This window comes from Thermobia domestica, chromosome 1 (assembly GCF_964235325.1).
Source record: "Thermobia domestica chromosome 1, izTheDome1.hap1.1, whole genome shotgun sequence".
Lineage (NCBI taxonomy): Eukaryota > Metazoa > Arthropoda > Insecta > Zygentoma > Lepismatidae > Thermobia > Thermobia domestica.
Window position 1 is genome coordinate 9,762,883 of NC_137454.1, and position 18,927 is coordinate 9,781,809.

Here is an 18,927-nt window from a genome sequence, read left to right on the forward strand (position 1 = left end):
TAGTGGTTTTCGAAGACTTAGCGATGATAGGGTAATTCAAGATACAAATGGACAAGCACAATAGTAAAACGGAGAAACATAAACATCGTTATTACTTGTACATCAGCATATACGATAGTACGCCAGATAGTGCAACATTCAGCTAGACATTTAGGTTTTGCTATGTTTATTATGTTTCCTGTTTATTATATTTATATATAGTGTTAAATTGTTTTAGTTTCATAGAAAGAAATACACATTGATCAAGTATGCACATAGTAAATCAGACAACATCTATACGAGAGAGTTTCTGGTGGTTATGTGGTTAGCACACACACCTTTGGTGCAGCTGACCAGGGTTCAATTCCTAGTGGGAGATAGTGTACTTCGGATTCAATGTTAAGCTGCAGATGATTCATAACCATGGTGCTGAAATGAAAATTAAATATTTTAGTTTTACATCTCACAGTTGTGCCGGGCTGGCTATACGTGATGGTGATGATGAGAATGATTGAAGTGGTGGAATGAATAAATTGAAATAAAATCCAAGATCATGCCGTTTGTCCACCACAAAGACTGCTTTGTGTCAGCTGGGAGTAGTGTATATATGTATGTTCTGGGACAAATTACATTTAGCCAATTTTAACTATATCCTCGGAACACTCCTCAGAATTCCGAATCCCCAGAATCACTCAGTTACTAAATCTGGTTAAAAACATTCAATATAAAACCCCACATTTTCTCACTTACTCAATCAAACTTCGACCATCTTGGAATTTTCAGAAATTACCCATCCCGTAATTCTGATACCCATCTTGAAGATATCAACACCCTAACTCATCTCAACAAACCTCTATTTTCAGTTTATATTTTCTCAGCTTCTAATTACTCAATCGAAATGGAATAAATATCAATCAATAAAAATATAAAAGCAGGTTTTTGAGAGTTTTCTCTGTGGTTGCATACTTACAGGATATAGCTTTTGTGGTATTATAAGCATACAAACTTACTTAAAGGTTACATGCTACTTAGAAATGAGTATATTGGTAGTTGAATTTTCTGTTGAAGTCGTTTTCAATTATGAATAATGACTTCTTAAACTCTGTTCACCGATCATAGTTCAAACTGAATAAACATCCATTGATTTCGAATGCTATTTGTGTGTTGTATTGAACATCTTTTACAATCACATTAAATGAAGGAGTAAGAATACAGTTTTTTGAGTTTCCATATTAGCAACTCAATATATTATTAAAAATATTTTTCATTTCATTTTTATTTTTATAGCTTAAAAACCATAAAAAAAAGTAATTCAAGTTTAACACTTTTTACTTCTTAGGCTCATTTTTAAGAACAATTGATGCATTTTATGACCATTAGAAAGATCTTTCATTTCTTCAGACTTCATAAGATGTTTCTTAGTTTTCAAATCTTTTGACACTTGCTCTGTATCTTCATAATATCTTTGAGGCAATAAAGTTTTGTATTCTCCATCTAAGTGTACTAAAACCCTTTCTGCTGTGTATTGTGTATGAACTAATTTTCACATTGTAATTTCGTATGATATATCCTTTTCTTAAATCCTTAAGCATAACGGTGGGACGTGAAACTCAAAATTTCATTTCATTTTTCTTAAATCCTTCAAAATAAAAAAATGAAATGAAATCTCTGAGTTTTACGTCCCACGTTATGCCGGTTAGGCTAAAGGAGACGGTGATGGTGAGTAATGAATGAAATGGTGGAATGAAGAAAGTGGGAGGAAACGGGAGAACTCCGAGAAAACCCACGCACACTGTGTTTGTCCACCACAAAGTTTATTTGGCGTGGGCTGGGATCGAACCCGGGACCCCAAGCACCAGAGGTGAACGCTGTACCACTGAGCCATCCTTCAAACGAATAGCTCTTAATACATTAACATCGTTTACCTTGCTTAATTTTGATCCCATCCCTTATCTATGTATAGAAAAGTTTCCAAAAGATGTTATTTTTTCTCACACAAAATTCTAATATTGGATAACCATCTTTCAAGCATACCTGATTCATAAACCATCCTTAACTATCTCTTCTAGCATTTTATCTGTCGTATGTCTTGTAAACTTAGGTGGAAGAAATGGCTTAAAGTTTTCAAATTCAAATAAAGTACCCTGACCATACTAATTCTTTCCATCTTTACAATCTCATATACTGTATCTAAATCTAGCTCTTTCAAACTGATAGCTGTTTCTTGTTCAATATTTCCAATCTTGTTTAAAATATCAACGTGTTTTGCCATGTTTATTATATAGAAAAATTTTAAGATTAGTTTTCAACATTGAGATAATTACAAAGGGGTCTGAATAAGAGACTCTTTACAACTACAAGAGAAACAAATCCTTCATTCTTAACAACTACAAGTAAGGAGTAGATCGCTCCCTTCAAGTATTTTTTGATATTTAAATCATAAAATCTTAACACCTAAATTTTAAAATTTAAAACTTAATCATATTTTCTCAATTCACTTTTCCTTTTGTACATCTTATTCGAAGTTCTTCTTTCCAATCATAACAACATAACAAATTGTTCTATCTAGCACATTCTCTTCAAAGTTAACAGCGAGTTTTAAGTTTGTACGATCAGTTGTAGGAATCGATTTATGCCTACTTGTATTAATTACAAACATTGGTATATTTTCTAAGAACTCTCTTGGATAATAATAACATTTCAGTGTTTGCAATTGTTGCTCTTTCGTATATGGTATACATTTCATAGACTTTCAAATATTTATGCTTATTAATATCTAAATTCAAAGACTAAGGGAAGACATTCATTGCGTCCATTCTTCAAGCGAAAATTAACAACCTTACAATGATCAAAATAGCTTGAGTCTCTTTCTTGATTATTATGTCTATCAGTTTGGAAAAGGGCAATTACGAAATTAGGCATATCAAATTCATTCGAGTTAAAATGTGTTGTTAGATCAAACTCCAAATATTTGCCCGTAACTCTCTTCTCTAAACATTGATATGTGTTAAAGGAAATAGGAATCTTGCCCTCTTTTAACATGTTATATCTTAGCAACTCAGCATAGTTAGGTTCATAATTAACAACAGGCATTCTCAACTCCATATTTGTAATCTTAGCTTTACCTGGATGTGGTTGGTCATTCTCATATGTTCCATCATCCTTTTTGCTTTTCCAAATGACAGATGCTTTATCATCAGAACCACTTCTCTTAAACGTATATTTTAATCCTGCTTTCCACATATCTTTAAAATCTAAACAAAATCCTGGCAAAAGTCTTAACCAAAATATTATTTCTTTATCTATATTTCCCCTAGTAATTCCTTCCATCCAGATTCATCATAATGATTTGCTTTTGGTTTTGAAATAATACATGTATTTACAGCTGTCGAAGTTAAACAAGGACTATCTACAAAATCTAATATTTGTCAATGCTTCCTAACTTGTATTTGAGAAAAGAAATGTGGAAAAAATATTAATAAGTTTAATATTTTGAGCAGTAATAAATTCTCCGTCCTCTACCTCTAATTTCAAAAGTTACGTACATGTCAGAATATCAAGGGTGCATAAAGCCCTCACCTACATCAATATCAAACTCAATACATCGGCTTGGGTAATTTTGGATTGTTTTTTGATTCGAACTTATCCACATTTATTATAAGAAAAGTCTTTTATTTTTATTCAGTATCTCCATAAAACGAACAAATTAGCCTAAACTTAAATATACTTTCTCCAAATATCTATTTTTGTTTATCCGACTAATGATTTCTGAAAACCTATATTAAACTGTAAACATCTTTAAAAGAAAAATACATAAATGTCAACAGATTACCTCGTTAAAATGCTGTAATCGGTCACTACTATATTCTACATTATTATGGCCTAGAGATTTTGTAAGAGCTTTTAGTAGATTGCCCCAAATGAATCAAACACATATTCTATATTTCCTTCTTTCCAATAACAAATCTAATCCGTTCTTATATTTTTCGACTAATAAAAATTAAGAATTCTACATGTTCTAACTTTAGGCTGTTTAGATATTATCAATCATAAATACATTTCTGAAGTTTCTAACCTTGAAATCTTTCACCAACCTTTCTATGTCGAAGTTGGAAAACGGTTTAAATTTTTTGACTTTCTACCTCTACCTTGCTTTGTTTCCATTGTTAAGTTGTATTTTTGTTCTTCTAGTTCTTTATTCTTTTTCACATCATTTACAGCCTTAACAATTGTAACAACCCTTAAACCAGCGTTAAATGAACTACTTTCTCTTCTCCCACATTTGTCAAAATTCTACTCGAATGCGTTCTTTGCATCCACTGTTCGTGGAATGACCTTCCATCCAACACAAGACAATCTCAGTCAATCAACTTATTTAAGAAGTCGGTTGTGCAGATCCTCCATAAATCTATCAAGGCTTACTAATACCTGAAAAAATGCTGATTTTTATACTTCCTGCCTTTTATTTCTTTTGTTCACTAAATGTATGTGACTATATTATGTGGTTATTTGTAGTAATCTAAGTAATATATGTGTGCATGTGATGTGATGCGTGTGTGTGTGTATACGTATGATTGGGAGTGTTCTATATATTTTATACATATTTTATTATTATTGTATTACTAATTATGATACTATTGTATTGCATGGTCAAGTGGGAGACAAAGCAGGAGCCTTAACTTCGCAATGTAAAATAAGACTAAATGAATAAATAAAATAAAATAAATAAATCACCTATTAACGCTATTGCATGGTCAAGTGGGAGACAAAGCAGGAGCCTTAACTTCGCAATGTAAAATAAGACTAAATAAATTAATAAAATAAAATAAATAAATCGCCTATTAACACTAGAATTGTAGGAATTGCTAATAAAACTCCAACTGACAGTATATATATTTTAAGATTATATACTTGTGTTACAGTTTCGGCTATGTAACATAGCCTTTCTAACGTACAGTACATAATTTGAGTATAAAGTGCATTATAAGGGCAAGTCTGGACACACAGATGGAAACTATTGTAATACTAAAGCAAGTATGTCACGTAAATTATTGTAATTTAAACAATTTAAATGCCTTGTATTTTTTTAAATGTAAGTAATTTCTCATTCATTAAAACAAGAAGTTTGTATTATGTAAACTGCTAATTTATGTAATTTATCATTAGACATGTAAATTTAACGTGCGACATTATATAATAATCAAGTTCATTATGCTACAGTTTAGCACACAAGTAAATGCTTCCAATGTTTCAGGATACTATGGATCGCTCTCTTTTTGATTGGAATCACGATAACATGCTATCTAATTAGTGAATCTTGGACGAAATTCCAGGAAAATCCTGTTGTGGTTACAATAGAAAGAACCTACAACGAATGGAGAATACCTATGCCGGCATTGACACTTTGTCCTCCGAGTGTTCCCATTCGTGGCTACAAGAAAGTTATCAAAGAGTAAGGGTTTTAGTATTGAGCTCTTTATTTTTCAAGAATAAAGAATATTTCCGTGAGATGGATTACAGATAATGGCAACACTGCTATCACGTGACATCTGTGAGGTAGATAATCAGAGGTATTTGATAGGCAATACAGTAAGATCATACAAGCAAATTTTGTTAGTGGCAGTGGTTGCGTTTTCTATTAAGTGAAATGTTGTAGTGCAGTGAACTACTGAATTCAAGAACCCTAAATAGATGTTTACCAAAGTGGAACAACGTGCATGAATCGCAATTAAAATTATGCGTAGTTGAAATGCACGGAAGTATGTAAACTATGTAGCAAAGAAACGTTTCATACCGAACAGTGAGGTCATACGACACAAAGAGTTTAAGGAATTCAATTATACTGTTCAGTTAAACAAATCCTGTGCTCATTCATATAATCAATGCGTGAAGCAGAAATTCATGGAGTCATCCAAACATTATTACTGCTTAAAGTGGTAATGTGGCTGTAATATTCTTTGTGGAATACAACATTCATGCGGTAACCGTGCACAATTCTGTACGTCAGAGGCAGCCAATCACAGTTTCATTCTGTTCTCAGATGAAGCGATACCACTTCCTTACTACGATCTATCATGTTACATAACACTGACAGGTGTTACGGAATACTGTCCTATGTTTCCTATCTAACTGACGATGGAAGGAACTTAAATTTAGACTTGTTTCTGAATCAGAGTAAAAGAGATCATAATCTATTCGCCAAGATGTATGAACCACTTTGTGCAAAGCATTAAGAGAGAACAGAACCCTTCATGTGTGCCATACGACAGTCCCTGCGAAACAAACATGAAAATTGATGAATGTATTTACTTAGGAAAAGTATCTCCTCCGAACAGCTAAAACTCCATTATGCCGAGTCCAGTACATTTGATGGTATCTCAAACTCCTTGGCAGATGCAACCCAATTTAAAATAAAAATTTCACTCAGGGGACGACAGTTAGTAAGTCTGTGAAACACTAAAGCAGGCTTTTGCTGTGGTATAGATGGACAAAGAAGTTTATCCATTTTAAAATTTAACTCCGTCGTTTGGAGTGTTATGTCCAATGAGTGCTATATAATGTCATTCGTTGTTTATATAATGTCATATATAACTACACATTGCATGTAAGAAGAAATTAAAAATAATATTGATCATATATGAGTGAGAAAACGGTTGAAATTAAGTGAAAATATCAGTTCTGGAACAATTGAGAGAAATAAGTTTGTAAATCGTTATCCCTATTCATGGGCTCACTCAAATTTAATGTCATTCGAACATCTCTTTCGTTGTCCGCAGGAGATATTGTTTATCACGCTGAGTATGGATTGAAGTTGAAATTGAATCATGGGAAGAGGAATCGAACTCGGCCACTTTGATATAAATGTCATGCATGAACCACTTATCAATTACTTGAAGTAGCAGAAAAATTCTAGTTAGAAACATTCAATATAAGTTTAAACGAGCCACTAAAGCTCGCCAGTTAGTGTGACATAGAGTAAAATGTGACTTGTGAGAAAAGTACATTTTTATATTGCAACAGACGAAACTTTAATTGTACGATGCAAACTTAGTCTTTCTGATTGTAAACAACATCTGGTGGGGAACAGGAAACTATTTTACATAAAACAGACTTGAGATAGTGTAGGAAATAATCAAACGACTCGAGAAGGTAGTTTGTTAAAAATATGTTCTGGAGAAGGCCATTTTTTCTTGTTTCCTTTTTTGGTGCTAGAAATCTAACCCGAAGATCGAGAACATTTCTCTGAAAAGTGTCGCGTACCACGCTGACAGCGCTTTACATTTTTAACGATCTGTCAGAAATTGCGAGAGCTTGGCTGGGAGGTTTTAGTACTTTATACCCTGAAGCTGGAACCATTTGACTATAATTTTTGGTCTTTTCGGAATTTAGTGAATAGTATTAAGTTAGTTTGAAACGAAGCCGATAAAGCCATCGTGTGATATATAATATCACGAACACATAAATAACAAACTACCCACTCGAGCTATTTGACTATTACGCTACCTGAAGTACGTTTTGTGTAAAATGGATTTCTGTTCCACAACATATTTTATCATCAGAAACAACTGAGTTTTGGACGAATAATTAAATTCACGTTTGTTGCAATGTTTAAATGTATTTGTATGTAAAGTTATATTTTCCTTTACGTTCCACTAACTGATATCTTATGAGAAACAACCAAGGTTTTATAAAGGCAGGATTATGGTGTTTCCAGAACAAAAGCAAAGCTAATCAAATAAAAAGGGCTGCATTTGTGGTTTGATAATGTTATTTTCCAATGTATTATGAAGAGTATTATAAATATTTTCTCTGTTTGGTCTTCAAATGCTAGAAACTATTTAGACAACCTGATATTACTAAATCCTAAGTTACATTTACTAAGTGCTACTCTTCTTTTTCTATGACGCATTGCACTATACTGCATTTGTTACTGTATTAAGTTTATTGTTAAATTATTACTTGGGACTTAATGACCATTTCCAGCACAGTATGTAAGAGTAAACTTTTAAGTGCGAGTTTTAATTCAGTTAAGAACTTTCTTTTCATAGAAATTGGTATTATACCTTTCAATTATAGTGAAAACAAATAAATATTTTTCCATTCATTTTCAAAGAAGCTATGATTGTACATTTCAAAATGTATGACGAGAAACAAGTGAAGTTTATCAATTTATTAAGAATACTTTGCGAAATGCTTTTAAGTTATGAATCAGAGGATAATCGTTGATTAATTGGTGTTTAGCATCCATTTCATCAACGACTCTGCATAAGATATGAACCCACAACTCAACGTAAGATCCGAAGCACATGAGCTCCGACAGAGAACGGAACTGGGGTCCTCAGCACTTGAATAAAATAATGAACATATAAAATACATTGTTTTTAGCTATGTTATTTTATATTTATAACTCGGTTGTATCCTAATTTAATCTATAACGAAAGAAGTTTCCAAAAAGTTATTCAGAGAAATGTTCTCGGTCTCTGTGTTAGACTAGGAGCACAAAAACGTAAAACATACAAAAATGACGTATTTCAAGACCTGATCACATGAACTCATAATTAACAAACTACTGTCTCGATCCGTTCGACTATTTCTTACTCAAGTCAAGATTATCTGAAGTTCTTCTATCTCAAGTCTGTTTGTGTGAAATGGTTTTCTGTTGCACACTAGATATTATTTACAATCCGAAACGAGTGAATTTGCGACTTAAAGATGTATAAATGTACAGTAAATACAACATGTAAGCTATAATAGTATTTTTCGCACAAGTCACATTTTACTTTACGTCACACCAACCGGCATTAAAGAAATCGAATCTGTGAAATTATAAATTTCGAATGATCGTTAATATAATAAAGCAATACTGAAACTGAGATACAATAACAATTACCTAAATAATGAAACTTGATAACTTTTAAGGAGGCTAATTAATTCAACCAATGATCATTTCATCACACAGGCTTAGTAGCTCGTCCAAACGTACATGACATTAAAGGTTTTTAACTAGCAAATAGTTTTTATGGTACTTTAAGGAAGTGGTCGACGTAGATAAGTTGTGGTCCGAATCCTCTCAGGTCTCAACTTTTAAATATGTTTCAATGTTAATATCAATCCATACTCGGCATGATGAGCGTGATTTTTTCCCGTGGAGAAAGACAGAGTGAGGAGACTGACAAGGAATTAGAGTAGGTCCATAAATGGAGACAAAAGATTTACAATTGTATTTCTTTCAATTATACCAGAATTGATCTCCTCTGTTAATTTCAATCTTTTCTAACACGTGTATGATTAATATTTATTCTTTCTACATTGCAGTATATAGTGAAATAATGCGATATGCACGTAAGAAATTATAATATCATTCATATGTAGCACTGATTGGACAACACGCTCCAAACGATAAATATAAATCATAAAATGAAGAAGTCTCTTCTTGCGTCAATTCCAAAGCAAAAACTTGTTTCATTACTCTACAGGCTTAACAACTGTTGTTTCCTCGTTGACATACTAGCTGTAAATTAGGTTGAATTTGTTTAGGTGTTTGCAATACCAGTGAAAGTAGTGGACCTGGTCTAATGAAGTTTACTTGTCAAAGGGAAGATACTTTTGCGTCTGACGTACGGCACTTTCCGCAAGTTACGGACATTGAAATAATACCACTTTTATTTTCTGCCAAACTGTTATGTAAAAATTATAGCAGTGTTGCTTATATTTTTATCCAGTCCTTGTATTATTTTAAGAGTACTTCCTATAGTGGTTACGGTGTATATTAGTGTGCTATAAAGGAAATTTTAAATTTTTGTGTATAATTCTAAAATGAAGATTAAAATAATAATTTCGATTATATCGTTTGATTTTTCATTTGCGTTTTTAAACTTGTTTCGTTATGTTCTTTAGGTTAAATACGACAGATAATTAACACAATTATATATGATGGCAACTTTTGGTGGATGGAAGTTCATGGAATTCTAGGAGATACGATTTTGTCCGCAAAATTTACACATCACAAGGACAAGAAGAGGTGACAGACAGGTAGAAAGAGAGAGAGAGAGAGAGAAAGAAATAATTAGCGGATTATTGTACTTGGTATACTTCCTCCTAATTCTTAATCTCACATTTACATTTTGATGATTTATATTTTCTCCTGTTTTAACTCCCCTCTTACAGACCTTATATGTACACACGAAATTTAAAACCATGCAAAATATTTCCTTCTTCTCTCTGAAATTAACGGTTGATAATGAGCAAATATAGTTTACTTGAAACAGAAGATGAACTGAAAGAAAGTTTATTTTTTTAATAATTTGGAGTCCAAATTCCCCTTACTATGAAGAGGTTTTAGACTAACAAGAGGCAAAATAAGCTATATCTAGGAGTTTGCATACTTGGTAGTATATTGGATAAACAATTCAACTGTTTTATAATCCCTTATGTGTTCAGGTCCTTATCTCTCTGTCCAAAAACAAGTGATAAAATTTACACCTATTTGGATATATTGGTTGTACTTCTACACTAACACTAGATAGTGTTTCCACTATGCAAATCTTGAATGAAAAGGAATATTATAAGAAGTGGGAATATTTAGAAAATGAAAAAGTCAGACCATACCTACTAGTTTTTCGCGCATGGAATACAACTACTTAAGGCGTATTAGTAGAAGATTTGTTAATAATCTAGCAGATATGAGGGTGACCGTCACATCTATTTCATAGTTTTTACTACAATGCTTTCTTTCAGATTGAGATTGATGCTATCTTGGCATCCTTTGGCAATTTTCATAATTATGTCACTGTTCTACCAACCTAATCTACGTATTAAACGGTGATGGTTTAGTTAAAGCCTCTGTAATTCAGGAACCATACACAGGAGGAATATAATGAATATTTTAGTGGCCATTAGTGATATAGTGATGGTACAGCGACTTCACAATTTAAAAAAAATAAATAATAAAAATGAACTAATAATTTGCTTCAACAAAGTAATATATATATATATATATATATATATATATATATATATATATATATATATATATATATATATATACGTCCACTTCCAGATTCCGAATGATGCCATCTTAGGATCGTTGTGCAGTTTTCAGTATAATTCCATAAATGGAATATCTATTTCACTTATCTACATATTACACGATAATGGTTTAGGTAATGGAGAAGGTATATATATGGATAGATAGATAGAGAGTTAGTCAAATTTTTCAATATCCCTTGTAACTTCGTTTCTATTCATTCAAAATCCGTCATATCATGGTCATAGTGTAAGACGCTAAAGTATGCATGGGAGACGTGCGTTGCTCCATTCATCTCCTTGCGTTATTATTGTTATAAAATGTATCAACATTTGTATGTTTGTGATACTAGAGCCTCCTTAATTTGCACTATTGAATGAAAAGTAACCCTGAACGTTCTCGTTTAGCATGTAGATTTGATATATGTAATAACTTGACGTAGTGCTATTTCAAAAATATATTACTTTGTGTTGGGTTGGGAACACTTTTAACATTGTGGTATCATAGAATATGCCAATGAATGTACCCGTCGACACTCGTCTTTATTCTTTCATATTAAAGACACAGCTACAACCCAGTGTAAGGCTTGGACATCCTTAACGCCTTGCCAATGGATCCTCTCCGTATCTCTGCCTTTCCATTCCCGAACGCTTCTTATTTGCAAATCTTCCCCAATGTCTTCTACCCATCTGCTCTTGGCCTTCGTAGCTAAACGCTAAGTGTAAGCGGTTTGGTATTCTCATGTGCTCATTCATATGATGTGCCACCTGAAGCTTTGTAACTTCGCTACGCATACTAAGTCTTCATTGTTGACTCAGTTGTCTATTTCATGACTGTCTCTTTTTCTACATATATGTGTCACCATCATTTTTAATAGGCCGGAAAACTCTTAAAAGTTCACTTTCAGATATTAACAGCTGCTCTGTAGATCTGCATGTGAATTTAGACTTTTGCATCCAAAGGTCACCACCTGTATTATTAGAGTATTATAAATTCTCACTTGTGTTTCCCTACATTATATCTTCGTTTTGAATAGTTTCTTCGTATTTGTAGTAACATTTGTTGTCAGCCTGCACTCTGTATCTTGTAGTGTTGTTTACAATACGGTCACTCGTTATTAAGTATCCTAAATAGTTAAATTATTTGACGCTCTCGAAAGCATAACGATTTATCTTTGGCTTTTGTTCATTGGTGCACTTTTATGTACAGGAAATTCTCACCTGTTTCGTGTTTTCTTCATTAATTTGAAGTCCCAAGATTTGGGACAGTTTTCGAATTGCTCAAATGTTTCTTTTAAGCTTTGTATGTTTCGGGCTATTATCAGTATGGGATCAACACATCGTAATGGTTGCACTTACTTGTATAAAATATTTTCCTGTCCTGTTATTTGTCTAACATCCTGAAGTATTAAACTGAAAATTAATGCACACTCATCTTCTTGCCTTACCCTGTTTCAATTTCAAATCTGCCGTATAATGACACAATCACACGAGCTTACAAGGGTGTTAACACAAATGTCAGAGGCTCGAACTCAAACACTCAGTCCTGACAAATTGTCCAAAAGATTAATGTTTTATAGTATTTCCCTTCTTTTTCTGTGCTGTTTTTCTTGCCGCATGACAAGAATCCAGAAAAACAGAAATTTACATGGCCGAAAGTAGAAATTCAACTCTCGTTAGCTGTTATAGGCATCTGCAAAGAATTTCTGACAAATTATTAAAGAAACCCAAGTCTTATTCTTTTGCAACAGCGGTTCTAGGTTCGACGACATGATACAAAATATTAGAAATTGTAAAATGGTCGGAATACTTATAGCCTGACAAATATTGTCTTTCGTTTTGTATATGGATGCTGAGTTCTAACAATGTTAACTAATCCATTATCGTGTAATATGTAGATAAGTGAAATAGCTACGCCATATATGGAATTATAATGAAAAGTGCACAAGGATGCCAAGATGACATCATTCGGAATCTGAAAGTGGAAGTTCCATTTCAGAATAAAGAAAAATGTATACCACGTGTTACGATATTACGAATTTCACCGTTGCTTTCTTCCAGTCTATAACAAACACACATATCATTCATTTAGGCATTTAATATAATATCATATACGTATTTAATATAATATAATATCATCATGATATAATTACTAAAATCATTAAAATCAAGAAAATGTTGTTTTACAAATATTGTGATATTTTTCTTGAATCAATTTCATTCTGAACTGCAAGTCTGGTTTTACAGTAATAACTATTGAAGTAGAAAATGGGATTAATTATTGTCTTAAAGAAGAAGAATATTGTTCAATTTTTACATTTCTTTCCAAAGTCGGTTCATTAAAAGAACAGAACTATTCTGTATTTTAAAAATAAATATACTGAACATTGTTTTACACTTGGTTTCAGAAGGCAATTCAAAATCTTATTTTCTTTCTTTTCTAAAGATATTTTGGAAACGTTGACAAGAAAAAGCAATCACTATACAAGGAATTCTTACGGGATGTGGCTCATCTCAGTTCTTATAATTTGGGAACTATGTCAAAATACTCTAATGAAAAGGACCTAATGAATGTTAGTATCTTAGAACTACAGAATAAGGTATGTACAAAAAGTAACTCAACCAACTACACAACTTTTAGTTTAATATAAACAAGCTTACTTTTTTTTAAACTCCATGCCAATGCACATAATACAGAAAAAGAAAATAAATCGTCTTTAGAGCATTATAGAAAGTTTAAGCAGATAGATAAAAGCATTCAAACGAAAACTATCATCTTCCTTCCATTCTACTCGCGTATAAAGTTTGAAAGAAAATTTCTACACATAAAAGGCTATATATTAGCAAATACATTCCGAAGTTGGTCGTCCGCCTGTTTTTTTTTTCAAAAAGCGTAATAACACCTACAAAATAATTTTTAAATCATCAATTTTTAGGACAACTTTAAAAGGGTATAATATAGTAGGGTAGGATAGGGTAGAAAGGTAGGGATAAGTAGGGTAGGGTAAGGTCGGAATAGCTTAGGGCTAGGGAAGTTTGGACCTATTTTGTTAGAGTTCATAGAGGGTAATTTCTTGTTTCTGCATGAGGACGTCAACTGGAGCTCCTCTGTAAGCCTGCAGCCATGTTCAGAATACAAATGCTCGTTACTTTCCTACAATGTAACCATGCGATAACCATGCGCGAAATAGTTCCATGTTTATAACCACTTAAAAAGAAAAAATAAAAACAATTTCGGCTTTCCTTACATATTATCAAGCACACAAACGATCAATTTATTCATTGCTTGCCTTTAAATTTTCAAAATTTTGCTAGAAACGGACAACCAACTTTGGAAGTTAACTCTTAACAATTTGCATACAAATAATTGAAAGTTTCCAGTGTGAGAAAACGATAAAAATAAATGAATAGTTATACTTTCTTCCAGATAAGAACCTTTCCAAAGTTCATAGTCGGAACTTATACAGGAAACAACACATACGAAGGACATTTTCTGAAGAATCCGTATGGAGCTTGCATTGGTTACCTATCTGCATTGCCTATATTAGAAAGGTAGATAATAGCCAAAATGGTTCTTATTTAATAAAAGTTGAACATAGTATCATAATGCATTATATTATTAGATTTATTTTATATGCAAAATGTATATTTATAACTATATTTAGGATAAGCAGTCATCTGCTTAAAACATGTAATACAGTAAATTGTGTGACCACTGTCTTAGCTTTCTCGCCCTTATGTTTCAAAACCTACAAAAATTCAATTTTATCATCATGGCACTCTACAACATTGTACTTCATAATCATCACAAGCATTTTACTACCAGTTGTAAGATTTTGTCCCACAATTTGAAGTGTAATGATACGGGTATACGCTGATTCAGTGAAGAGCAAAAAAATCTTCCTGTCTTCATCCAACCGAGGAATGTCGTTGGAAGCAATCAGATTAGAAATTTTGCAGGTGTCTAGTTAGGCATAGACCCTTGAATCTCTCGTTATCTTTTGATCATAATTTTATTTCCAAGATAACTGGAAACATTCTCCAAGGAAAAGATTCTTTGTCACGGATTGAAAAATAACAACCAGTCACTAACTAGTTCATTTGAAGAAAAATATTGTTTCCATTTCACAGTTAGCGAGATATATATATGAAGGCACAGATTATATAAACTTCCAAAATTGAATATTAAATTACGAATTAAAACAAGCATCTGCGCATTAAAATTGCTATAATGTTCGTTTATATGAGTCTTTTATCTTAAAAGAACAAGCAACAGAAGCTCAATCCTATTTCGATTTAAGTTGTCTAATGTATGTAAGAAATTCCTCCCTTGAAATTTTATACGCGATCCAAGTGAGATCTGAATCACTATTCAGGTTTATAACCAGCTAACACCTTTTTGTAATTGTATCCGGTGAAATTTATGGGCACATTGATTCATTAACAACCTTAAGTGTCTTGTAGCAATCAATAAATAAATGAAAAATCATAGTATACATGACAGACCTTTCTCATTACATTTTATTGTCCTAGAGATATGACTTATGGGAGTAGTTATATAACTTAGGTTTAATAAACTGAATTTGACTTTTCATTATTCAAATGGAAGTCTAAATAGATCAGATTTAAATGCAACACCCACAAAAATACAGGTTTAAAAAATGAAAAAAGTAACTGGGTTATTCAAATGGAAGTCTAGATTACATTCAACAAAATACTTTACGATATTTAAAATTTTAGAAGAGATGTTAATTTTCAAGCAGCAAAAATCATAAGCTTTAGAAATGACATAGGCACCTAAAGTAGGCTGAAAAATTACAAGCGGATATATCCGAACCTTCCTCTCACAAATTAAACACTAAAATTTAATAGGTTTAAAGCTTCGTAAGAATATAACAAAAAAGTAAAAGTAAAAATTATATATGTAATAGTACGTACGAGATAAAAATAATAAGCACAAATAGAATCATTATTTCTCTCTTTATATATTATACCTACATACTATATCTATTATGTATTGAAAGCATTTAGCGAGGGCATGGAATTGAAACGTGTCCTCTGAGGTCCCACAGTACTCTAGGTAAGCTAAGGGAACAAGAAACCTTAGAGCTCAGAGCATGCTAAGAGTGTTGGGTTAGGTAAATCTCTCAGAGCTCCAGGCAAGAAGCACCTCCAAACGCTCAATGGATGACACCAGAAACATACACAGAAATATACACAATATCATTTTCTAATTTAATATCATTAAGCAATTCCTGAACGACACTAATACATTCTGCATCCTCAGTTTGAAATCCAGCAAATATTTCGGCAAGAATGGGCAGATTGGCGCAGTAATATTGAATTGCTTTAAGTCATGTTCCCCACCGGGTCACCACCGGCTGTGGTGGCAAAGCAATATCCGGGGCAGCCTCCTTTACGGCCTGGCGTCGTGATGGACACTTCAAGAAAATTTTCTTCATATTTGACACAAAGCGATCTACGTTGGGGTATCTTGCTCTAATTTCTTCAAACAGTCTGTGTTCTCAGTGTGGCAGACAGGTAATGTGGATCATTTTGGGATACAGAACTTTAAGGCTTTTCTTGCTTTCACCATACACCTAAATGCAAGTACGAGAAGCCTGTCACAAGGAACGCCTTCTGGAAAAACAACCTGCATTTCGTTTTCAATACAGCCAGCGATTGTAAAATAGTTAACCTTCTCCAACTGCTGAACATACACAAGGAAAATTTCTCCAGCCTGTTACGGTTCCAAAATACCACGCACAACATTGGCTATATAACATCCGTAACAATCTGTCGTTTCGTCTACTGATAACCAGAAATTTTTATTCTTTAATTTCTGCCGGATGTTACACATAGTTTCACTATAGACATTTTCCACATACGCCTTCCTAAGTGTGGTTTCCTTGTCGCAGTATTTCTCCAAAAGCTCATGAAGATTAGGGTTTTCCAAGTTCTACAGAGAGATATCAGATGCGATAAATACAGGTCCTTGGAGAAAGAGGACATTCGACTGCTCTGGGACGATGTCAGGTTGAAGTAGGGTTTGTGATTTCGCTTTCTGCTTACACACATTTCTTTTATGCTTCGTCGTCTCTAAATGTTGCAATATCCCACACTGGATTTACAGAATTTACAGAACAATATCTTGTCAACTGTAGAGAACACATCTCTCCCAAATTCTGCAAAATATGCTCTCAACTTCAACGAAACAAATTGCTTCACAGAAGGCATTCTCAATGCATGCTCATCTGCACGCCTCGGTAAAAGTACTGTTGATTTTTAGTAACGTAATAATAACTATTTTTTTCAGCACAAAGTACTAATTTATTTGCTTTTGTTAAAAAGCAAAAATGAAGAAAAGAAGAAAAGAAAACAAGAAAACAAGAAAAAAGTTGTGATTGTCTTGACGCCGTTCAACAATGACCAGAGAGCTTTTTGTTTTAAACGATTTTCGACATTATAACGCAAGGCGGTATTATTTACGCCGTACTAAATTTTAACCTGGTAGAAAAGCAAATGCGTTTCGCATAATCTGATGCAAGTTCAATCGACCTCAGCGAGAACGCGGATTTTATTGCTTTGGCAGAAGGCATATAAGAAAAAGTTAAGAAATTATTGATTTTGTGCAAGTATATTACAAAAAATATATAGGAATATGTCTTATCATCAGAAAAGTGAAAAAATATGTTTCCAAATTGGAAAATGTGGAAAAGATGTCAATATATGTCCTGTCAGTTTTGCTTATTTCAGCTGGTTTTAGCATCATACGTGAAGATCTCTCCTTATTATCCGATTTCCATGTAAAATAAGTATGTTATAACATAAACTCCCGGACTTTACATATACAATTTCTCAAAGTAACGAATACGGCAAACATTAAAAAATTAATAGACTATTACAGCAGGGTGAAATAAACTTCAGACACTACAAGATACATTTCATTTGCTTTTCCCGCTTGTCTAGTTTCTAGCACGTGCACCTTTGAAGTACGGGGTTCCGAGTACGATTCCCGGTGGGAGAAGTTTGGAATTTTAACTCTCCTAGATGTTTTTATGTTCGTGTTCTTGTCGTTCAAGGTTACTGCAAATGACTGTAAAGCTTGTATAACCGAGTAGAAAAACAGAGACAAGTTACTCAGATACGTTCGATGACTAAATTAATTTAAAGAAAAGAAAAATGTGTCTAAGGCATTTGTCTGTAGATTGTAAAGAACTCTTAAAGGTTAGTTCCAGTCCCACCAAAGTAACATTTCTGTGCTGCTTGTTTTCGAAGTTTCTCTTTGTATTTCTATCGAATTCTATTAAATAGAACTTCGAATAGAGACCACATTGATTTCATTTATTGACTAAGTCAGAAATTCTGATAAAGATATGGCTATGGATTATTATTATTATTATTATTATTATTATAAGTTAAAGAACCAAGTTTCAGGCGATGCATCATTTACGTAAACTAACTGATAATTTATTTGATAATATTCACTAGTCCACTATACATGTGCGAGATTTTGCTTTGGTAAATGACATTGAAAAGTAAAAATATTACAATAAAAATATATTATTAAAAATATTGATCAAGTAATTGGAGTTAAACATGCATTCCAGTAAGAATTATATATAGAGAGGTTTTATTTTAAATGCGATGTAAACTAATACCCGAGTTTTAATCCGACTAGAAACCCATAACTTACACAATAATATTTACTTCATTAGTTCAATAAATCTTTATGCTTGTCGTATTATAATTCTCTTTAAAATTATGATTTTTCCATTTTAAAAAATAGAACGAGAAATAAATGTGATATTCTATTTGTTAAGAAAACCTTTCAAACAGTGATGATTTCAGATGACCTGAAGGAGAATTTGAGAGCCTGTCGACATAAATTTCTGCCTTCGTGACCATATCTTCGATCATGGT